Below are 25,510 nucleotides of genomic sequence, written 5' to 3' on the forward strand. Positions count from 1 at the left end.
TGTAGTTCAGATGGAGCAATTTTGTTTACCAGTGCTAAACATGACCTTAATTTTGCTTAAATAACAAAAGGCAGGCAAAGCTTGCATGCCATGCTGATCTGAATGCAGAAAACCTGACAAAAAGTCATACAACTTCTGTATTTAAACATGGTTTTAATGGCAAAGCTGTTACAATCCCCAGCAACCCTGGAAAACCCTGCTCCTCTTCTCTTAATTCAGTCTTTCTTTTTTCAACACAGGCCAGATGTAACAAGAGGGAAGAGCAAAGTTTGTACCGCTGCTGTGCATGATGAATTTGCATAATGTTACAGTATGCTAGACAAAATTATCCATTATTCATTGCAAAGAAATTATCCAGTCATTCAATATATGCCAACAGTCAGAGCAAAAATATCAGTATCAAAATTTCCTTAATCCAAATCACTATTAACTTCATTATATTCTGTCACATCTTGAAGAAGCTGCATTTAATTTAATGAGCTGTTTCTATCCCCTAAATAAAGAATTTTAGCAGCAGCATAACTGTAAGACAACACAGAAGACCCTAAGGCGGTTTCTGCAAGCTCTTATAACCACTACATATTACAATACCATTTGCTTGCTGCAATTAATTGAGCATTTGTTTATGATATCAGAGCTTTAAAAGGATTCATGCTTGGGTTCATGTATAAGACATGACTGTATTGCTTAATATTTAAATGGGCAAAATTGCTTTACCAGAAATGGAGGTGCAATATCTTATCCTTCACCTACTTATTTGTTCCCTGGTTTTCTAAATATAATGGCTCCATAAATTTGCTATCCTAGTTTGCTAAGAAACCACAGTGGATTGGCCTTTCTTCAGATCTGCATCTGCTGTCAGTATTCTCCCCAGATATTAATTTTCCTCCAAGTTTTTAGGCTTTCCTATTTTGTGCTTTCTCTAACTTAGTTTCCTCATAAATTGTTTAAATTTGTTTACCTGCAGCTAAGAAGCAATCCATATATTTAATCACTGCTGCTTAGTCTTCAAAGCCAAACATGGAGAAAATCCCAAATGAGTGCCACAAAGGTGCTGTTTAGAGAGTGATTACATGGTATCTGGTTGGCTTGTTACTCTTATGGAAGTCCCCTGGCAATAGTGACACTTTACTCAAGTGACAGCAAGAAATTAAAATCCTGTCTTTCCAGGGACATGCACAGAACATTCCTCCTCAGGGTGTCAGCTGCAGTTTTGGTCTCTGACCTACACTGAATAGAATTTAGCAACTGATAGGCAGAAGCCAATCTCCACCAGCAGAAGGGTATATGTTCAAATCACACCAATTCATCCTGATAACATTAAAAATACAGGACAGTCAAAGAAGTGTTAACCATTGACACGCAAGCTATAAAAAAGGGTCACTTTCACTCCAGTGGAAATGGAATCTAAGTAGCAGAGGTAGCTTATTACCTACCACAAGTCATTTGAAGATGCACTTAAGGAGCCTTATATTTATCTGATTTACAGAGTGTTTAGTGAGGCAAATGTTGACTAAAAAGTAGTATGGGATGAGATTCAGGTGCTTAAGTACAGCCAGCTAGTGCCATTTTAGATTCTTCCATCTGAGACATTTACAAAATACTTAGAAGAGATATCTGAACAGACACTAAATACCTGTACTGAAACACACAGAAATTTATCTCTAAATGTGTTAAATACAGAGTAATTTGAGGCAGAAAGAAATGAGAAAAACATTTTAAGATTAATAAACAGATAGATGCTTAGTTAGGGAGCCTACTCTTGCTTCACTGGCTGAGAGCATTATAGGGCCTGACAGGTTAAGGGATTTCTGCTTAGCAGGTTACTAGCTTGAAATCTTTGAAATTACATAACAGGTACAAAAAATGGGACCTCACTTTGTGCTAAAACTCAAATCATCCTTCAGGTTCATGAGCAAACACTTAGGCTCACAATAATTCCATTGCTGTCATGAACGAATAGGTTAGCTGATCACATAAAAAGTCTATTGATCATCATCAGACTCACCAAAACCTCATTTCCAGATGTCAGAGTATCTAATTAATAAATAAATTAATATATGTCATTGCCAGAATTACATATTTCTGCTCCTACTTAACAACTAGAGACAGCTAACTCTTATTTTAATGTGAACAGAGCAAACCCAGGAGAGGCATGAGAAGGATTCACATGGCTATATGTAATAATACCTTGCAGGAATAATAATGAGCTGAAAGCTAGAATTATGACTCCTAGGAATTTTGGTATACAACTTTGGAGCCTGATAAGGAGTGAGTGTGGGACAGAGTAGCTGGAACATTTCCCAAGGTAACTGGCATCATGCTGTGGCATAGATGAGGAGGATGGACATTAAAGGAAAGCAATTAAAAAGCATCGCATTCAAATGTGCGACTATTATGCCCACACTGCAGGAGACAGCAGGAGGCAGTGAATCATCCAACATTTAAATCAACACCCCCTTAAAACAAAATGTATTCAGCTCAACGTGGGTATCTCCAACAGGCTCCAAAAGTCCCTGTGCGTGGCATGGGTTACTCACATCTTGCTCTGCCCATGATGCAGCCACCATTTAGTAAGCAACTTGATTCAGAGGCACAGAGAGTTTCTGATTAATCATAAAATGCTCAGCGTCTGATTTAAGAGGTTTTTTTCACCACTGTAAATTTTCTAGTGTTAATTTTATGTAGAAAAGGGCTTTCAGGGACAAAATGATGATAGGGTTGAGGGGTGATGGGGAGGAAAAACAGAGAAAGGAGAAACAAATTCAAGGGTCCTGGAAACAGATAGTGAAAGTTCTGTGGCAGCAGCATATATGTTTTCTACATTTTTGAATTTTTTTTTTTAATAAGTGAATAGTGAAGAGACATTAATAAAGTCATTAATAACCTTGCAGAATAAATGCACAAACAAAACTCCATTTTAAATAATGTTCTATTAAAACACTTTGAAGGATTTCTATGGAAACAGTAGGTTGTTACAATGGGAAATACCCAGCATAGCTGAAAATGTCAATCTTCCTTTCAGCAGTGGACTGGCCATAAAAAGAGATTCAGTGGAAAATTGCTATCACTTGGAAGATAAGCCTCAAGTAAGGGAAGTATAGCAATGCAGGAGCACTAAAAATACAAGACAAAGAAAATGATTGCCTTGCTGGGTAGCAATAGCACCATGCTAACAATAAAATATTTAATTACACTGCCTTTTATTTTGGAAGAGTGTATTTGGATGTATCAGGAATAGTATTTATCTGGATCAATACAGAATAAGAATACAAGACTAGCTCTTGCTGTTAATATTTTTTGCACTTGTAGGTAACTTCTAGTGACAGAAAAAGAGGAATAGCTCACAGATTTTCCATTTTATATGTTTGTCTTATAACTGATGACACTCCACACCACTCATGATCAGCAATACTGCCTCTGCCCTATCTACTGCCCACTTATGCCTTCTCTTTGATCGTACCACTTTCTATGTCTTCTATGTGCCTTTTCCAGTGGCCAGGGTAGAAGTACTAATATATATTTTAAAAGGAAACCCTAAAACCACACTGTATTCTTTAATATAGTGTAAACCACGAAAGAACTGCTCTTGCTCTTTTCAGAAGGCCGTCAGTTATGCACACACCCCTTCCCACGCTCTTCCCACACACACAGATCCTATGACTGGAGTAGTTCTTCCTAAAGCATGAAAAATTGTGAAGGCTCACTTTAAATCTCATACTGTTAGTCTCACCAAAATCTTTAAGTCTCTGAACCATATGAAAAATGGAATTATCCCTCTTTCTGTACTCATTTCACAATAGATGTAAAGAGCTGGTCTTTATTACTGACATGCACTCCAGTAATTTGGAATAAAGCAGATTCCAAAATGCTTACAAAAAATGAAGATTTTTTTTTTTCTCTACAATTTAAAAAAGGATGCAAGGAAGCACAGAGACATCATAAGTATAATTTTTATGACTGCTTCTTAAGTTCTGCCTCTGAAATTCTGGATGGCCACCTCTTGCTGGTTTTGCACAAAAACTTGGGTCAAAGACTTCTTTTGGTGGCAAGCTGCAGTTTGGATAAATGAAGCATTGACTCACTGGTAATATATGGAATAGAAGTTACTGTTCTTGGCTACCATAATGCTGCTGCGTCAGATTGGTATCACTGCCTCCTCTACTCATCAAACATATGAATTACTGTCAAATGCTAATATAAATTCATTGTTTTTCCCCCATGTTTCTTATTTCCCAAGAACAAAATGCATTTCACATATGGACAATGAAATCTGAAGGGCAATGACATAACTTGAATGAAACATTGCCTGTTGCTCCTGATTGTTATTTGTTGACAAGTCCATTTATTTAAGTGTGCCAAAGTAATAACAAGTTGGAATCTAAGATAAGCATTCCAGAACATATTATTGAGGAATGCTGCGGGCAGCATTGTGTTTCATGCCCTGTGTTGCCTGTTGTATCAGTAATGAGTTCATGACTAAATATGTTTTTGGGCATTTGCCAAACTAATGTGATTGTGAAAGACTGAGGACCACAAGAATGATGGCCTGATACTACAGAGCCCAGAAATGCAAAAGGTCTTTGCTAGACTGGTAGAGGATTTCTCAGTAATCATCTGTAAATTATGCAATTACAGCCGATTAGCGTCAAACTCAAGTGAACACAGTGATTGAATCAACACCATACAATCACATTGCACAGAATAAAACACACTCCACTACATTAAAATAGGACTTCAGCAATAAGGATAACATATCTGCTCCAAAAGTAACTATTTGTGAATTATACCTTTTTTTTTTTCCTTGCAGTCTCATCTTTCAGTCCCCTCATATGAAGATTAAAAAAAAAAAACCCTTGTAATTCATACCTTACTTTGGAAAAAGTTTCAATGCTCAGATGCTTATAAGAAGACAGAATATACTAATCCTATAGTGTCCAGTAAAAGAAAACCTCACAAATACAAGGCTCCTTGTGAAATTTTTGGGAAGTCTGCCTCCAGCTGCAATTGGAACCATGGGTTTAATTTTCAGAACAGCTAGTGTCTTATGCTTGATTTGAAGAGGATGGAAAATTCCTAAGGGACAATACCTTCCAAAAACCCTGCTTCTTTGGGAATGCTTTGTACTGTGTATCCCAAGTATGACCCATCTTTACATAACTAGTCTCTTTTTAAAACTTAGGCTGTTTGCTGGTTGCCAATTAGAACACTCAGATTCTTAAGTATAGTCAGAACTGAATCCTTAGATTAGTACAATCAGAGAGTAAATAAAAAGTCACTTGCAGGCAGGGAGTTTCTTTTCTAACAAGTTAAGTAACTTTTACCATGGCTAAATTAGAAAATAAAGCAAATATGCAGTTTGAGATATTTAAAAACAATTCACTGCATAAAATACTGCATAACATATAAGTATAGAAAATCATAAAGACTTCTGCCAAAAAGGAAAGAAGCAAAAATTTCTCATTTTTTCATTATGAGAAATGACAGGAGGTTCTGAAAGGATCAAATGGAGAAACAAATTTCTGCAGCAAATTGTACACCAGACTTTTGACTTCTTACATATTACTCCATCAGTCCAGCCATTCACCGGGTGACTAACTGCTCATCTGTATAAGATTCATGTTCACAACTGACAGTAACTATCTCATGTCCAGAATGTAAAATCATTGACTCTAGTAGAACAGAATCATGAAAATTTGTCTTGGGTGAAAATCTCATCATTATATTATAGGTTTGAAGAATAAAAACATCTAGAAAATAACAAAGTAGTAACAATCTGTTGTGAAGGCTTCTGTCTGTAGGGAATTAATTTAAATAATTTTAAACAAAAATAATAGACAGGGTGCAATTACTGACTGGCAGTTCTTGCTAAGATGACATATGGCACCACTCCTGACATCACAAGGCTAATGGTGCTACATGATTTTGTTTTGTTTTTTCTTGTGATATTACTAGAGAGGGGAGTATTTCATTAAATCCCAGTTACCTCTTGGATTTTCACTCATTGAGAAGCACTGGTATATGGTGAAAATGGCTTGCTTAAAGATTGATGTTATTTTGACAAAGTGCTGTCCTGACTCGCTTCCCAAATCTTACATGAGCTGCTTTTAAAATGTCATTTTAGCATGTGTCTTTCATTCATAAAATCAAAAGCATGGTATCTTTTAAAAAATGTAATCCTGAAGAACTGATCTGTTTTGAATTCTACTGTTTTTCTTGTTGACAGAAAAATACATGTCTCTCAGATGGAACTACTGAGTCAAAGTATTTGATTGTGTTAATAGCCTTCATATGGGTAAAGGAAAATTAACTAGAAGAAATGTATCTGCGCACAAAAACAAAACCAGCAGTTGAATATCTTGGGTGGAAAAAAAAAGAACACTTTGAAGAACTTAGAACCTATGTCAATTTTAGAGGTACTTCAAAGTCATTCTGGTACAGCTGAACTAATGAAACCTGCATCCTTACATATGTGTGCCTTTTCTCTCATGATGAATTTCCTCTTGCATTAACCCACTTCCCTCCCAATTTGTAGCCAACAATCTAGATAGTGTCTCCTATCTACCAGAGAGTGCATGTCACTTATCCAGAGAGGAAGTGGGGTCTGAAAGCCTTGTCAGACAGAGGCCACAACACCTGCTCTTCCCGCTTCATCCTTACTGCACCTTCCTCCAGAGCTCACTAATCAGCTCAACTGATCACCCCCAGAAATCTGCACAGACAGACCCATCTTTGAGATGTCTATTTGCCTGCTAAGCCTGGCTAAACATGACCATGAGTTAAATGACAAAATTTGTGGCAGAAGAGTGAAGGATGGAGAAGAGCAGAAAGCAAAGACTAACAGGTACAGACATACCAGTTACTTAATTCTTATCTCCTTACAAGGATAAGGGATCTAAAATAAAAATTAGATCTCTAAACCAGTGAGGGGATGTATCAGAAGAGGATATAATAGATTACCACAGTCTTAAGGCTACCCAACTGTAGCACAGCAGAGATGAACACATTTATTAAACCTTTCTCTCTCATATAGAAAAAAAACCTAAAAGGTTATTTCTTTCCATCCAGTTCAATAAAAAGATATTCTCCGTAAGCCCACAGGTTAGCTTTCCATAAATTTGTTTTAACTCAAGAATAAAGGATTTCAATGTTACTTGAGAACGAGACTGGACTTTTCCCCTGTATTAATCAAAACCTTCTTTCAGATATAGTCTGAGGTAAGGAATATTAATCAGGGTGTAACTGGCTGATTGTATTTGGTAAAACATTTAATTGGAGGTCAGCCTGGAACTGAGACAGGATCTTAAGTCTCACTGCAACCACCCCATGGTCATTTGCACATACGTATGTAAAACTTTTGATGGCTGCTTTTCTTTGAGAAATGTCCATTTCATCAATCAAAGACACTGTGCAGGAATTAATCAAAGTTTAGTGCATTATTCACTAGAGATGAATTTCTGGAATATAAAACCCTCCAGACTCTCTTAAAAAATCAGGGTCCAGTTCTCTAAAATCTATCAGGTTCATAGCAGTCTTTTCTTCCTTAGTAAACATCCTCAGTGGCGTGCTTAGGAACCCAATAAAAAAGAATAATTCCAGTCTGCCTGCATGAGCATTGGAGAACACTGAGTATGGGAATGTTGGAATGAAAGAATTGAGAGTATGAAGTAAGAGTATGACAGGAGTGGCTATGCAATTTACCAAAATCCAATTTACCAGATGGTGTCAGAAGTAGGAAAAGGAGGGAAGAACATTGAAAAATATTCCCCAGCGGGACTGTCCAGAAGATCTCTTGCTGCTAAGAAGAAGAAAATTGCAAAATTCCAGGTCAGTGCAGAATTAATACTGTTTCTGCCAATAGAAATGCGAACATGTGTCCGGGGCAGGGCATTTACACTTAGAGCAGGTATTGATGCCAGGTATTGATTAACTTCCTCCCCATTAAAGAGGTTAAAATGCGAAAGCAAAATAAAAAACCTCTCAAAATCTTTCTTTTGTTTTCTTTACAGCTAATGGCATACAATTTATGCATAGGAACTCCTGGTACTACAAGGGCCATTCATAATTTTACTACAATTTAAATAAAAATAAATAAATAGTCAAACCTTTTTGATTTTAATCCAAGGAGGAAGACACTTTTCTTAATGGCACTCAAGTGGTTTGGCCAACACTAACTGTTTTTATAAAACTGGCCCCTTTGTTAGAGATAATAATACTGGGGAAGACCTTGGGAGGTAAACCACACATGTAATTGGCTTTTAAGATTCACTGTGGTGTTGGCTTCTATGTGATCTTTGTAAAACACAGGGATGCAAGGTTCAGTGTTTACAAAGATCACTTCCAGCAGCTTGGACATGTCTTTCCCACTGCTATTTTTGTGATGTGTCTTGTAGGCATTTGACCTTTGATTCAGTAGTCTTGAAAATGTGCTTGCTGCTCAGCTTCCCAACTTATTTTCTCAAGTTGAATTCAGCATTATATTGATGAGGTATTGAAGCTTGGTGTGTTCAGAACAGGCTGTCATGTTGTGATGCTTCCATAGCCCTGAGCTGGTTTTCCTCTATGTTAGACACAGGAGAACATGGCAAGAGACACTGCCCCTGCCTCAGGGACAGACTGCAGGGAAACAGGGGAATTGTAGTGAGTCACTGGAGCCTATTTCATGTTAACTAGTTCTTTGACATTAATAGGATGAGCCTGCTGACCTCCAAAGAGAGCACCCTAGGTTTTGCACCACTTTGCCTGACCTCCGTCACTGCAAGAATTTTAGAGCTTGGAGATGCATGGGACAGAGAGACAGAGGGCAATCCAGACCTTTTGATAATCAACTATTTGCTTGCCAGAAAATTATTAAGATATTATGGAGCATCACATGTATTTGAAGTAAAAATATTTCACTGCCTGCATATTTGCTGTTCTTTTTATTTAACCTTTATGCAAGCAATTTTTTTTCTTTTTACCAAGTGTCCATTAAATGGGCTGTCCAGTTTTCTGCTTTACAGGCTTTTAGTTTTACTTCTCCTGACTTATTTCCTTCAGGGAGATACTGTAACCTTTACCTAATAATGGTTGTTGCAAACTTTATGATTCTTAAGGTATAGATCCTGCAGAAAAAGGAACTGTTTTAAAAATGATAACAGAAGTCAATAGCACAGCTCTTGCCTCCAGACAATGATAGATTTCTCAGACAGCTATCACTTGGATTATATTTTCTGAGCCTCTGGTTGCAGGTGATTACATTTAATTTTTTTAAAGGGTGAACAGTTCAGTGATTGTAAAAATAAAGGGAGAGGAATTATAGGGAAAGAGGAAAATTCCACCTCATGAAAAAAAGAGAAGGCTCTTTTCCATTTTAGAACAGCAAGATTTTCTAGAAGCAGCTAGAAAGTAGAAACCTGGGGTGAAAATAATCCCCAGCAAGAGGATCTCAATTTATTTTGATTTTGTCTAATTAAAACACTTTGAAACTCCAATTTTGTGCATTTACAGTAAAATAGGTCTAACTTAGATCTTCTCTCAGGAAAATTCCAGCTCAAGAAAAAAACCTCTGTATAAGCACACATGCCTTTCTAACTTAGCTTTGTGAAGAATTTGGTAAAGATACATAGTAAAGACGGCAGAAATTAGGCATTACTTATGTATAAATATGAGGCCTTGGGAACACCTCTTTTGTACTCCATGATGGCTTGATTCCAAGTCCCTACATTAATATTTCACTGTTCCTGAGAGGGACAACTTGTTTTGGTGCCATCTGCAATTAAAACTGATTTCTTCAAGGCTTCATTAATGCACGCCAAACTTAGAAACAGCAGGGGCTTAAGTAATTTTTAAATATCTGTGTGTAGTTATGCAGAGCTAAAAGTGAAGCCCATCTGAATCCTCATCTGCATCTCAAAGTTTATCTGCAGGTTTTTAACTTTCTTAAAATTTCTCAGGAAATCTCACAAAAGAACTTTTCTAAGCTTTTTTGAATACAAGTCTGAAACTGAAAGTTTTTTCTGTGTGGGAACATGCTTATGGATTTTACATTAAGGAAAACCAGAAAGCTCTCAGCTCTATGGGGATTAATAACCTCAGAAAATAATAGACTGTCATGTGTATATTATTTACATGACATAGTACTTTCCACTGAGACTTCCATCACAGGAAGAAAACAGAACAAGTGCAAGTGAAATATTGTAGGAAAGAACACATGGCAGCTGAAGAGTAATAATTCCTAAAGCAAGAAAGATGAAAGTTATTAATCAAAATTGTTATTCTCTTCCTTTTTCCCACTCACTTCAAAATACACAAGTTGATAAATTAGTAGCATGTCAGCATAGAAAAGAGGCTTTCAAATTTGGTCACCTAATAGGATATAGAAATGGATTCAGAAGAAAGTTTAAAGGGCTTAAGTGAATGTAAGTGTCTCCAATTTACAGCTTCTTTCAGCCTTTCCACATGTGGAAATTCACTTGGAAAGTTCCAGAGATATAATTTTCACCCTCCTACACGTCACCTTTCATACAGTTCACAGTTTGCAAGAATGTGAGGGACTAAAATGTTACCTGACATCAGTAATTGCAGACAGCCCAAACCAGAGCACATCTATTTACCTCTGGGATAGCAGAAACCCATGCCCACTCACCCTACCCCTGTGAGACAGAGCAGTTAAGGAGTATGCAGATGAGAAAAATGACTTATGAAAAATGAGTTTGCAAGCTCGGCTGGGCTGGCTACTTGTAGCAGAGGAAAAGTGCTAGGATTGAATTATGGCAGTGATTTGCTCACTACTGTGTTACAAACTCTAAAGCAGTCCAAGGAGGAGAAGAGAGAGGATAGTCTCTACTTAGTTTTTCTAAAACAGTAATAACATAAATGATGAAAGCCAATACATAAATTTTGCCTCAGGCTTTTTGTTCACCTAAGTTTTTGTTCTTCTAATGCTAATTTTTCTACTTCAAATCTTATCAGTTTATAATTTGCTTTCTACCATTCATATACAAGTATCAATCCAACTCAAGAAATGCTAGTTTCAGGGGGGTTTTTTTGTTTGTTTGTTTTTTCCAGGTTTTTTTGTGTTTTTTTTTCTTTGGAAGATGGACTGACCATATTTGGTTTTGATTACTGGTCTTTGAACTTATTTTATTTAAGTGCGGTCATTTTCTGAATATATCACTCTGTAAATATGTCACGGTAGGGTTTCATGTTTACTGTTTCTCAATGACTTCCAGATCAAATTTATTTGGTTTGAAACCAAAAAAGATGGTACGTGTGCTTGGTTTTGGGCTAGGGTTTGTTTTGGTCTGTTTCTCTTTAGGCATGTGAGGGGGGATGGAAACGGAAGCAAGGTTAACCAGTATTACGCTGTCAGCCATGTCTCTGAAAGTTAGGTTGTCTCATGCACCCTCTCTATGGCAAAAGATTTTGACGCTGGGATTTCACTGAGGAATCCATCTGTGACGTGCAAGAAAGCATTCCATAGTTTGCTCCCTATAGGCCTGCAGGCAGTCCATGGGCAAAGGGATTGAAATGCTATGACAGACTTACTATCACAAGTCAAGCATACATATAAAAGTGGTAATACACATAGGGAATGAATCTGTTGACTAAGAACATGCCATTTTCACAGTCACTTTTTTGACTGTAACCACACTTTAAACTTCAGACAAAACTCTGTTTTTCTCTGCTGTGGCACAGCAGATGTGAAGCATTTAAAACCTTTTAATAGGACCCAATCTACAGCTAAATGACAAAACCCTGACAAAATAATCCTTAAATTTGTATCCTTGGTAATTTTTATGTCTTGTGACTGGGTCAACAATCTTGATAAATCAGAATTCTCACCCTGGAAAAACCGAAACAATACCGAGTCATGACTCATTGAATGGTAAGAGAGCAGATGTCTCCATGTAGTCTGTTTTGAACATTAAAAGTTTTAAAGATACAGTTTAAAAAATATCTCAGCTTCCCAACTGTAGTTGCCCTCGACAATATAGTGGAGGAAGACACAACTTATGGGGTTTGGTTTCTGGGAAATCTCAGCTGCCTTCCTGCTGATTTGCACGTTTCTTCAGTTCAGGGTGGAGTCTACCTCCCCTTGAAAGTGTCATGTATTATACTTCCCCCATGAAGTGAGGCACTGGGATATGGGACACCTCCAAAAATGGCTGCATCTCACTAAAATGAATATGCCAAAAAGGGGCTTCTGCAGGAGAAGGAAATTAGCAAATGAGAAAAAAGTCCTTCTATCTGCTAAAAACCAAGAGACTGTTTGGCTCACCAGTCATTTTTCCTGACCTACAAGAATACCACGGGCACTGCAAGTGTCATGTGTTTGTCTACAACAGTTACGCTTTTTTAAAGGTAATAGGCCCAGATTCCCATTTTACAACGCACCCTGGAGACATGAAACAAATCAAACTATCCATATTTTGCAATAGTTTCTTGGCACGGTCCATGTGGTAATTAAAAAATTTTAATGGAAATTGCTGCCACAATTTGCAGGCTTCCTTAATCCAGCTATGCTATCTGCAGCACCTCCAGGCACTTGTCCTGTTCTCATAATACAAAATCAACAATACCATGGCAGGACTTGAGGGGATGTCTGATGATGATGATAACTGAGAAAGGAATGACAGTATGAAAACTTGCCTGGTGCTTGGCAGGTTTTTGGTTTTTTTTTCATTTTTCCTTCTTTTCTTTTTCTTTTTTCTTTTTTCTTTTTTTTTTTTCCATGTTGCTCTTTATTTATCTAATATTCTCTTACCAGGAAATATCACATGGACAAATGAAATCTTCTATTGTGAAAGTATCTGGGCCAAGTAGCTCTAAATGATTTTAATACAAAATTAATTAAAATTAAAAAAAATGTAAACACTATAATTCTAAACATGGCCTTCAGCTACATACATGCCAAGCTAAAGCAATTGCAATGCAATAAATCAGTGTGAGATATATACTAATGAAGTAAAAAGCTGATTTTTGCCAGGACAAGGGCAAAGCTCTCTTAAATATTTTGAAATTGCAGTCTTGAAATGATCAATTATCAACAGACAGCTGCATGGAGGTTTTTGGCTTTGTTTTGTTTTTAATGAAACTTAGCCCCTTCATTGCTGTACTTGGAGTTGGTAGCTACCACTTGTTTGGTTCTGACTTCAATAACCCAACATGTTGCTTTCTAGTTTTCAAATTCTCATCCTGTTCCACTACACAATTTTCTCTTCTTCCTAGTACTCATGTCAAATCTTTCAACAGGAGAAGTGCACAATATCCCCCTGAACTAATTCTGTATATCAGCTTTATGAAGACTGAAAAATCCAAATTATGTTATATACTCTCTGTGAATACAAAATTCCACGTTTTTCTTGTGTTTCTTTTGTACTTGATACAAAACTCTTTAGCCCATTCATATGAGAAATGTCACACCATAATACTGGAGTTGGAGAATTCAACATCTTTTTTAAATGTACTATGCTGAGGAGGTGCTCAAGAATGCAGGGAAGCTGTGAAGGCATGTAGAGGGGGAGGAACACAATCCTTTAAGAGTTACCTACATCTGTTTTTCCAGCTTATTGCTCTTTTGAGTATTAGTGGCACAGTTCTCCACACTGGTTTGCTGCCCATCAAAGTGCACTGAATATAACATAACAAGCCACCCTCCACTTTACACTTTCCCTCCTGGATGGCTGCAGTTTCACAGAAGTCAAATCTCTTTTGAGGAACATACTCCAGCTGTTGTTTAATACCAATGCTTATCCATCTGGTGGTGTACACTGTCTCTATGTTTCCACCTCTATAGAGTATGAACACAACCCCAAATCTGCCAAAGAACAACCTGTCTGACAACAGCCTCAGCTCATCTTTCAGACTCTCAAAGATTTGCCTTGTATGGCCTCTCTGTCCAGCTTTCTAAGGCATCACTGCTTCTGCCTGGATTCCCGTTCCCTTCAGCCACACTGTGGCTGCTCTCTGTCAGCCTTGGAGGACGCTGACAAGCTGGAGCAGGTCCAAGAATCAGTAGCTGCTGACCTCCTACCACTGCAGGTGGGATGGATGCGAATCCACAAGCATGACTGGCCCCATGGTGCCAGGTTGTTTGTGACTGGGCTGTCTTTGAAGCCTACAGTCAAGTTACAGAAGAGATCACCTTTTCCCCTATACTGCCCAGGGTTGCCTCAGGTCTACTGCTGTTTCCCTGGGTTTCATCACACAGACTAGGTAAGGGGGCTCACCAAGAAATCCCCAGCCTCTCCAACATGCTTCACCTTTCAGTGGACTGGAGCACTGGCTCAGTAAAAGCCTAGGAGGGTGATCAATGTGGGCCTGTTTGCAGAAGCCTTTACAAGAAGGACGGTAGAATTTGGAGAACTAAAGAGTTAATTCAACAGCCTTTGCTCAAGACTAATTAATGCCTACTTGTTTTAAAACTCCATCAATATGCATTCCAAAAAAATAAATTTCTGATATTATTCATGTGTTGTATCTGCTCTATCTTATTTGAAGAAACAGATTAAACATAAAGCAAGTGGCAGGCAATTTAACCTTCCTCAGCAGATAAATACTGTTTATCTTAACATGTAAATTATGAAAACAGACCAAGAGAATTTGGCACAGGAAACGTAACACACAATAGGATAAATAAAGCTCTAGGAGAAAATACCAAGCAGTCTTAAGAAAAATCATTAAGAAAAAGAGGTAAAGGGTTGGATGACATGCATTTGAACTACCAGTGTCCACATCAAGACTGTCAAATTAAAGATTTAGAATCACTTACTGCTGTCTTGCTTTAATGTTAATTGCTAAAATACAGAAACCTGAAAGACTGAAATTTCCTGAAATACTGAAATTGATTCATCATGTGGATTTTTCAAATCCTCTGATACAACTAGTTTGAATTAAGTGTCACTGGTTTCTAATTGCAATCAGAAGAACATACAAAGAAAGGGACAATCAAGACATCACAGAAAGAGAAAAAAAAATCATTTAGAATATAATCAGAGTTCGTGGTAAGCATAAAAAATAATATAGGCTAGGAGGAAAGAGTGAGAACAAGTTCTGTGAGAGCAGAACTCAGAGGAGATTTGTATCATCCCCTTGTGACTGAGTCAGCATATGGCCCTTGATTAAATTCCTAAACAATACTGACAACACTGTACATGTTCTTCATACTGCTACTATGACGAGCAGTCCAGGCATGAATCATGACTATGAGGCCCACCCTCAATCCTAACCTGTCTTAAACAAAGTTACAGTACATCTTGCAGGCACTTGACACATTCTCCACCTTACTTTCAAAATCTGCTGTCTGAACATGTGCAGCCTTACAAAAGGGAAGCTCCAAGCTTCTCAGCCACGTAGGCAACATAAAATTTTGCCATTCTGTGGGTGAAGAAAAAAAATCAGGGCCAAAATATCTCAAGGCACGAACTAGAATATACCAGCAGCTTGGGAAATATGGCTACCCAAGTCCAAAGCCAGGGAGCTCAGTCTCTTGCACAGCCTCATGTCCTTCAATAAGAACGGAGAGCAACTCATTACTGCTCTGATTTTGCCTTCAAGAGTCTGCTTTCCTTAAACTAGATCCTACCTTGCTTGAGCCTGAAAAATTCCTGCCAGAGTTGCTCTAAGAAGTACTGGCAGTTGAAAGTGTTTTGTGTTATATTTAGATAACACCATCTCAGACGAAAAAAAATCCGCGACCATTCTTAAATCTTTAAATATAAGAGAATCTCTTATAGCCAAAACCTGAAGACCAGGGGAAAAGGGGAAAGCATGCCTACAAGGCAGGATATATGCTCACCAAGTGAGGGTTAACTCTGAGCTTAAACAAATACAAATATATTCCCTGCTATGACTGTGAGCTTCCTACAGAAGGATAACTCTGTTTTGCAGGATTGCTGCAGCAGCCTGGATGCAACAGACAGTCATGAAGAAGCAACCCTTGGTGCGAAGGTGAACCAACAGGTAAAACACACTCTTGGAATAGGTCAGAGCACATTGGCCAGCTAAGGTAAGCAAGAAGCTGCCATAATGCTGTCAGCTGGTACACCATGCTGGGCAGGTAGAAATTTGAAACTACAGATGGCTAACTTCTCTTCTGCCAGACATTTATTTTGCAATGCAACATATGAAAACAGGCCTTTGCATTGTATATGCCCTATTTTATGTAACTGAGAACACAAAAGCAATTTCTTGACTTTTTCCTTGGATTTTTTTTTTTTTTTTAAGATTTTTGGCTAATATCTGCACGTAAACAGAAAGCATGATGATCAAATCACATTACCTTAGAGTGTGCAGTAGGACAGCAGGTCAGAGCAGTGAGGCTTTTGAAAAGAATGGTTTTACTTGTCTCAAGTTGATCCATTCCAAGCTTCTGAGGTGGGCAAGGGTATGATGGACTTCTCTCAAGGTTTCATATTAGTCTTCAATGAAATAAAAGCAGACTGCTGAGTGGAAAGTTTCTTGTGGTATTCCCATACCTGTATATATATATTCCCTATAAAATGCAAAATGGGAAATTGAATTGGCCATAGTTAACACAGACACGCTACTCCTGTACACTCTGGGGTTTTGATGTGGTACTGACTTAGAGGAAACCATTGCCATAAACTCATTTCACAGATGACTAAACAAAGGGAAGAGTATCATAATTTCATTTGATGTTGGTAATTAAAGGTTTTGAAAAAATAAAATGAAAGACAACACTCCTTTGCAGTTTGGAGACTAAATAAAAGCATATATAGTTTTACAGCATATGTACTTAAAATGGCAAGCCTTAATTTCCTAAGCCTTTCTTTTATGTATAATTTATGTAGATATACAGTACAGCAGATATTTTAGTATAGCAAATGGTTAGGCAGAGAACTCTTTAAATGTAATAAAGCAAAAGCAAAAAAATGGACACCATATGCAAAATCCACAATCCGTGCCGACTTAAAACTTTGGTCCTGTACCCTCCTCCTGCAATTAACTTTTATCTGAAAGTGACAGCTAGGAGTTAATTATTTTATATAGCAGCTGACGCAGGCACATCCAATACAGTCCACTGATGGAATCAAATAAATAAAAGATTCCACATGTTTAGGGGCAGGGGTGGTATGTGAAATGAAAAAGTAATGTCTACTTTTTTGTAGCTTGTAAATAATCTAAGTAATCACTATATGCATTTATTTTATTAAAAGGAGAGATGTTTTTTGTTTTGATTTTTTTGCTCTAATCCCACTTACTAGTGCTGTCTTTGAAACTCTACAGATATGGCATTTCTGTTACTCACTGGACATTTTTGAAATAGTACCACTATCAGGTAGATCAGATTGTTGGCAAAAGCTTTGGCACTGAAGAGACTCAACAAATAAATTTCATCACACTGACCCTGTACTAAACAGCAACTTTATGTGGATAACCTCATGGGAATGGAAGTTGAGAAAGAGTTATTTTAGGTCCTCCAATAACTTAATCTCTGTTCAGTTCATAATGCAAAGCCATTTCTGTTTCCTTTGCTCACAGCACTAAAAGAGTTTTTGGGATAATGTAATCCTAATAAGATGGGGAGGGCAATGTGGGGGGTAGGGGGTTGCTGGAGGGAGAGGAGATCCTGCTCAAATTATGTTCCATTTAAAAAAATTTAAAAAAGAAAAATAAATAAAAGGCCAAGTTTTTCATCTTGGAAATTCTCAGTCTCAGTTATGCGAGTGCAAAAAGTAACTTTTATTTGAAGAACTAACACTCACTTCTTTGTTAAGAAAACTTAAGGCACCACCCACCAGACATGAAGGCTCCTATGTTATCAGCAAACTATTTCCTGGGTATATGTTCACCCTTTCCATGCAGCTTGCTTATTTTTTCAACTCAACCTAACAACTCAACCTAATTGAACAAAAAAAAAAAAAAAAAAAAAAAAAAAGGCAGTGCAAACAAATTCTGTAACATTGCTGAATGATCTGTGTTTTGCTGCAACAAGTATTGATGTAATGGAAATTTCTTAAGTGTCCAGTTTTGCAGAAACAAAATTGGAAAAATGCCAAGCGGAACCCTATTACAACCTCAAGAGTTCTTTCCAAGGGCTCTGCACGGTGCTGCTGCCTGCAATCATTTGAGAGCAGTCCCTGAGAGGCAGAGACAATATTCACAGCTGAGCAAAATAACCTGGGTGGAATGACATGAACCCCCATTCCCCTATTAATGGTGAACCTAACCTCTTATCCACAAATGTAACACCAGTTACACTGCAAATTCATCATTGCAAGCTTGAGTTCTGTAGAGGAATAGACTTGAATGATTATGCTCTTTATGCATCTGCCTCTTCTCCCAATTTTGAACTTTTATGCTAGTCTGAACTATGTTTTGACAAAGGTGGAAGATGATAGGACTTGAAAAGATACCAGATTCTTATAAATTTCTGGAAATTCAAGGATGGAAGGAGAGTACGACAAGAGTCTGGTCATGCCTGCACAGCAAAGACGCCCACAGCAGCTCCCAGAAGCTCTTTCCTTCATGCTCAGACGATCCTGCAACATCTGATACCTTGCACCCTACTGTGAAACACTCAAGGATACTAAAGCAATAGGGGGAGGAGAGGGTAATGGATACACAGGGTTCAGCTCCAAGAAGCGTGAAAAGAATATACAGCTCCAAGGATATACTGTGGGAGAGCCCTTCAGGACTGCAGGGGAAGGCAGGTTTTTGCTGTGGACATAGCTTCCTTAGTGCCATATTTATAGTACAACAATTGTCTTCATATTGGATTCCCCTTCTCCCCTAATAAACAAGTATTTTTTGTAAGAGTGACAGGAATGGTGAGGAAGGAAGATTATACATCATCCAAAATCAATAACAGACATCCCATGTGGGAAAGTATTCTTTTCTATAATCCTGGTGGTCACCTCAAGTAACAAACCATGCAGTGATATGGCAAAAAGTTAAATCCAAAGGAACAGAGATAACTGGACCTGTAATAATGCCACACATAGCAGGACGAAGCAGTTTTCACTGCCTAGTGTGGTTGTAAAAATGCTTGTCAGAAGCTGCAGTGCTCAGGGATCTTCTCCCCTGCAGCCCCAATATCATGGATTGCTGTCTCCGCAGCATTGTCTGGCAGCATAACTCAGTGCTTGTAACAAAGTCCCTTCTACTCTCCTGCATGAATCATATTGATTCCCAGGAAAGCAAGGCAGAAACCCAGCAAGACACTGCAGCCTCTTCTGCGGATTCATAGTCATCCTCTTGGAGTGGGAAAGCAAAACCTCTGCAGAGGGGTCGGGCCTCAGGCGTCAGGGAGCTCTGCAGACCTTGGTGGGCTCACAGCTACAGAATGGCATGGAGAGCAATATAAATATGAAAGCCAGGTGGTACGCAGCTTTTTCAGTTGTACTGGATTGCCTTTGGGAAGGGTAGTATTGAGAAGGATACAGAAGGCCTCTATCTCCCTGCTACCCTGATCTTTCCTGATTTCTGACTTTTAAAGTACAATGCACCTTTTCATAAAGCTGCTCTTGCAAACCAGCTATTCTGGATGTTACTGTATGCCACAATACTGTGCAAAGGCCATGTTAGTTTCTACAGGACTAGAAGGGGAGATGAAGGACTCTTATGAGAGAGGAAGCTGTTTTTTACTATGGCTTTAGTCTATGGATTTCCACAGATTTAACTAGCAGCAGCCAGTCATGGCTTTGCTACTTCAACAAGCCAGAGCTTTAAACACACCTATGCCTTTCACCAAGTATTGTCCTTGACAAAGTCAGCTGCCCATAATAAGTATATGCAGACATTTAACCCAATCCAAATGTAAGAAAACAAAGGGCTGTTGTGACAGAGTAAATGCTTCTCGCTGTAGCTAGCATTTGCACTTTCACTCGCTTTGTCTCTCTAAGCTTATTGCCCTGGTAAGGTTTCTAGCAGCCAATAAACAGAGACCAAAATTTAAGATAGCCTGCAAATGCAAAGTTAGCTTTACTTGAATACATAGTGAAAGAAGAGCTGAGGCAGCCTGCCATGGTACACTACCAGAACAAAACAAAAACAAAGTTTAAAAGTTTGTCTTCTGGAAGCCTTGTGCACCCTCTGCAATGCCTTTGTTTCTCAGGGCCTTTTCAGCTGGTCTTGTCCCACTAGAAAGACTTCAACACAGTCAATAAAATACTCTCTAGTAAGACACTGAGACACGATAAGGCCTCAAACCTGAAGTTTTAAAGAAACAATGACAACAGAAAAGCAAACAGAAAAAGAACAGAAGATTGGGATCAGAATATGAGCTATGAGGCAAAATTACAATGGTTAACATTTTAAAAATATCTGTGAAAACATTCAATTGCAAGAATGATTTTCATGTTTGTTTTCTAGCACCCCTCTCCAATAGATTTTTTTTTTCACTTTGGCTGCTCAAGACAAGGATTTTCCCCTCAACTGCTTACTCTTTCACTCAGTCTTCAGTAAAATGTCAGCAAACAATTGTCAGTTGGTATCTGTAAAAGATAATGCAGGTGGAAAGGGGAATAATGAAATCCAATACCTCCACTTTACTATCAACACTAGATAACTTCCTTTTCTCTGCCAGAAACCTGACCTTGTAAATACACTTACTAGGACAGTGGTAAGGGAATACCTATCCAGCTTGTTTGGATAAGTTATCAGCAGGTCTTCCCTCTCATAAGACAGAAGTTTTCTGGAAGGTAAGTAACTCACCCAACTTTGCAATGGCACCTTAAGAAAGCTTTTCTCTGGATCTCAGTATGAAACAAGTGAGGTTGCAAGATAGTTAGAATGGGTCTTTCTCTGAAGTTCTGGGCACAAAGAGGCATTAAGCTTAGTATGTCATATTCACCCTGAATAAAAAAATTTGAAAAAAATCACCTCTACTTATCTTTCTCAGCACATCACATAATAAAGTATTCAGTTAGTCTTTTCAGATTGGAGTTATATTCTCATCAGAACTGTACTTTAGATCCTAGAATTTTGAGGTGAATGTTACAAGATAATTTAAGAGCAAATTAAGGAACAACTCCTACTGATAACACAGTTTTGAAGAAAAATATGTTGATACATTTTTTAAGTACCTCTTTGGAAGCTTGTTGATGAAAGATATATCTTCAAAAATCAGGGGTTTTTTTAACTTAAAGTCACATGGAAGCCACAGGAACCACCTGCATTAGCAAGAAAATCAGGATTTGGCCCTTTATGACTTCATTGAACTCCATGCTATCAACCTAAATTCTACATGAAATTCAAGTTGGCCACTACAGCAGGGTTGTTTCAACAGAGGCTCTTTCATATGTCAGAAACATGGACCACAAAAATGTCATTACTACACAACTGCTGATCTTTACATGCTTTGGAACATTTCAGGGGGAAAAACTTTTGTATAAAACTATTTTCTACCCTCCTTTTGTTCTTAGCTTTACATTGAATTGGAGTCTTACTAATTTAAGTATAGAGCTTTAAGTATACCTCTTATATATGATAAGTGACCAATAGGTCATACTGCTACAGAACTGTCAATCCGGAAACAATGAAGGATCATGAATCCTAACATTCACATCCAACCCCCAAATCTATGTTCTCAGGTATAAAACAGCTCCAACAATCTTTTCACCTTACAAACATCTATGTGGGTCAAATTTTAAAGAGCTGGAGTCAGTCTATGAAAACTTGGAAGTAATAAACACGTTTGAAATGTGCCCGATGCAGCTTTCCCTGTCTGGTTCCACCAGTGTTCTACCTGGTACCTCTTTTCTACCTCTTGACTGAGCACTGCCATTGGTTGCTCAGAGAAGTACCGGAGTTTATATCTACAGAGACACTAAAAACCTGACTGGACACAATCCTGGGTGACCCTGTGTGACCCTGTGTGAGCAGGGTGGTTTGACCAGGTGATCTCAAGAGGTCCCTGCCATCCTCAACAATTCTACTTTACTCTTGTACAGGAGAAAAGGAGGAGAAAACGAGGTAAAAAGCAGTTTCCTGCATCATCATGCTGAGTCCCCCACTCTCAGAGATACGGTAAAAAACTTTTGTAGCCACATATTAACAACTCTTTGTAGATGCACCTTCTCTCCCAGCTGGAAGATTCAGTACTATAATGGTCAGGAAATGTGACTAGACTCCTGCCTAAATTTATCGTAAGTCAAGAATTATTGATTCTCCAGCCCATCTTAATCTTGCATGATTCTCTGTTTTCCACTTTATCTACTGCATTCATTTTGAGGAAAAAAAAAATTCTGATTAGTTTATGATTTTTCAGACTGGAAAAAGAGATCTTTTCCTGCTCTTGTTCTAATTTTGAGCCATCTCTCTCAAATACAGTTGTAAAGACTTTGCAGTTATTCATATATCTTTACAACAAGGACAAAAGTAGCACATGCTGGATAGCACTACACCATCATCATTTGTTCTAGAAATGCATCTTTCAATTAACACAGACCTCATACTTTATTTTTGTTACTGCATTACCAGTGGAACCTCATAGTTAGCCTGTCAGGTTTTTGAGCCTACAGTTCTTTTCTTTGAATGACCTTCCTCTTTGCACTCTGAGATCCTACTTTTAATTTTTTTTCCCTGTAAAACCAGCCATAAAATCCGCAACGTTACTATGGCAGGTTCTAGCATCTTTAATTCACTAGACACAGGACTGCCTTTTTTCTCCATTTTCCTTTCATCAAATATTTGCTTTTTCCCCTTTACCCAAGTTCATCTTAGCAATTCCAGAAAAAAAAAAAAAAAAAAAAAAAAAAAAAAAATATCTGGATTCACATTTATTTCAGGTTATCCCATACTTTGTAAAGCTGAAAGACAATGCAATTATGCCCAGAGTATTAGTATACATGTGTTTAAGCACTGTTTTTTTGAAGAAATCAGCTACTGCTTCTTTATGAAAGTGTACGAAATTCCACTGAATTCAAAATGACCTTGCATTAAAAACTAACCAGTGAGACAAGCAAAGAGGCCACTTTTCTAGCTGTATTTCTATGGACAGCTTTTTAAGAGATCCCAGAGGCAAAGTAACCAAATAATATGTATGCAGTCAGAGGAAGATAGTGCATATTTGTTGATAAAGAAGCACGGCAAGACAAGAACAAGAATTTAAAACTCCTTTCAAAAATAGAAAGTGGTTAAAAGCCCCAAGTGAAAGATAAAAAAAACCCACCCCGAAACCTAACCTTATTGTTAAAGTCATAGGCAAAACTTAGTAATTCTTGCTTTTCAACAATCTTCTTTATAAGGTATCAGTTCTGAGACACACTATACTCAAGAAATAAATATGTCAAGTATTTGCAATGTTTCCTGAAGTTTTTACATACCAAGCCAACTTCTAGTTTTAGACTAAGATTACAATCTATTTTATGCACTAAGTCTTTTGATACTCATTTATTTGGAACTTGGACAGAACTTCACTCCATATATTATATTAATTATATTATAATATCGTAAATGTTGTCATGTACTTACAGATTGTAAAACCAAAATCAAACTACCCCCTGACAAACAATAAGAGTTATTCCACATATATTTCAATGCCACAGTGCAGATTATGATACAAAATCCACTGCAAGCAATAGAAGCTAATACTAAGAAATATAAGCAATAACAAAAATTTATGTATTTTATTAAAAGGACTTGAAAAATTATATTGTGAATGATGCCATAATATATGGTCTTCTTGAGTAAATAAAGTCAGCAAATAAAAGCAATTTATTATTTATTCAGTGAGTTACAAACAGGATGCAAACAGAGGTATTTACACTCAGGAAAAAGGTTACGGTAGTGAAGAAGTGCAGCAATTGGTTTCAGGCTGATACATGTAGTTTTTTACCTAATCTGTTTCTGAAGTACCACGTAGTGGTAAATATGTAAAGAAAAAACCTGTTATGATGTAATTATCTTATAACATTGCTCTCAGAATACATTCAGAAACAACTCTCTGAACCAACTAGATCCATTGTTTTGCTACTTTTTACAAGGAGAGCACAGATAGTCACTGCCAAGTTAATACTCCTTTTCCACCTAATAAATCATATAAACAGACATATAGCAATAATCATAAATACCACCTGAGGAAAGGGGCAGAGTCAGGAAAGATCTGCTTGGTATTTTTGATGTCTCTTAGTATTGCAGAATTTGCCTTTCTGAGCAAACCAGAGTTTCTGTATTCAAAATAGTACTATGTTGTTTGCTTTCTTTTTTAGAAAATCCTTTTATTATAAGACAGTATGGCTTGGCAGTCTGGATAAATAGACATAGTGGCAATTTTTTTTAATGCAACAGATCATAATGGAAAATGAGGAGTAATTTCAGTGAAGCTGAAATTCTATGGGAGCATACCAGTTCTCATGGGATTTTCTAAGGAAAAACAGCCTTGGAGTCCCAGGGTGAAACTATGAGGATCAAGGACAGCCAACAGTGCACAGGTAGTTTCTGGGGATGTGAGCTCTTTTTCAGATAGCTATTCACATCCTACGTAAGACTTAAAACTGGGCCATATTATAGGCACTCATTCTCACTGCAGCTACCCCATTTATCATTAAAAAAATCAAGCCAAGAAAGAGCTCCCATAGCTGCAAGAAGGAGCCTAGGAGAGCCCTACACTGGCAGAGCCATCATGAGGCTGGTGAAAGACAGCACAGAGATGGATATGTGCCCCAAGCACAAAGGAGTTGACTGATCTGCATGTTTATGTTATTGAACTATTACACCCACACCTTCTTTGCAAGATGGAAAACTTTTAAAGATGTTTCCTGCTCTCCCCTCCCTCCATGCAACAGGAACATTTTTTATGACATGAAAATTTTCCCGGAACAGAAAAGGTATTTTGTGCCCAGTTCTTCATACTGCATTTCCCCCCTCATAGCTTATACAATCATTGTTGAAAACTATTACTTGTAAAAACAGCTCCTATTCCTAAAACAAGCCTCAATGCAATCTGTAGTATGTCCTAAGTAAGGACAGTTTTTATGAACAATGGCCAGAAGAATGGAGCCCAATGTGGACATTTTGTATGTGCAGCACCTTTTGCAAACAAAAATAACAAATTATCATTACCAAATGTAGCTAATTTCTGATAAAGTTAGTAAAATTCACTGTTTACTTCTATTTCACCTTTAACTGATTTTTACTTTGCAAAGAACTGCCTTGAATTTTTTTCCAGCTAGTTCTGACCATCTTTGCCTTAAAAACGAATTTAAATAGCAGCTCCTCATGTCTCACTGATGTTATTACATCAGAAAATGCATACTCTGGACTCTTTTCATATGGCTCAGCAGACAGAAATACTGAAGAAAATCTCTTTGCAAAGACCATTCTTGTGTTGACAGGAAAATTGACAATATGACCTAATAGGACTTTTCCATCTTTAATTTCCCTGAGTCTACTACTCCTGTGGGGAAAAATAACTTGTCAGCAAACTTATTATAGGACAAAAATATCACATTAAAAATAGTTATAGAAAATAGCCCACCAATTCCTTGATGTAAGATATGATTGTATTTATTCTTGTTGCTTATTCCTAACTGAGAAAAATATGTTCCCAGATCCTGTACAG

General features: G+C 37.6%; 1 long non-coding RNA gene across 2 annotated transcripts in view; it reads right to left on the reverse strand.

Moving 5' to 3' along the window:
* The window catches only part of LOC115493727 (uncharacterized), a 79,340-nt gene that overhangs the window by 11,581 nt on the left and 42,249 nt on the right, over positions 1 to 25,510 (reverse strand). The window contains exon 2 of one of the 2 annotated variants that reach the window (XR_012054641.1): positions 16,265 to 16,477. This is a non-coding gene — a long non-coding RNA (uncharacterized lncRNA). Of the gene's footprint in view, positions 1 to 961; positions 1,052 to 16,264; positions 16,478 to 25,510 lie in introns of those variants that run through there. The other variant, XR_003958645.4, reaches the window with a different exon arrangement.

The sequence above is a fragment of the Taeniopygia guttata genome, chromosome 2 (assembly GCF_048771995.1).
Source record: "Taeniopygia guttata chromosome 2, bTaeGut7.mat, whole genome shotgun sequence".
Lineage (NCBI taxonomy): Eukaryota > Metazoa > Chordata > Aves > Passeriformes > Estrildidae > Taeniopygia > Taeniopygia guttata.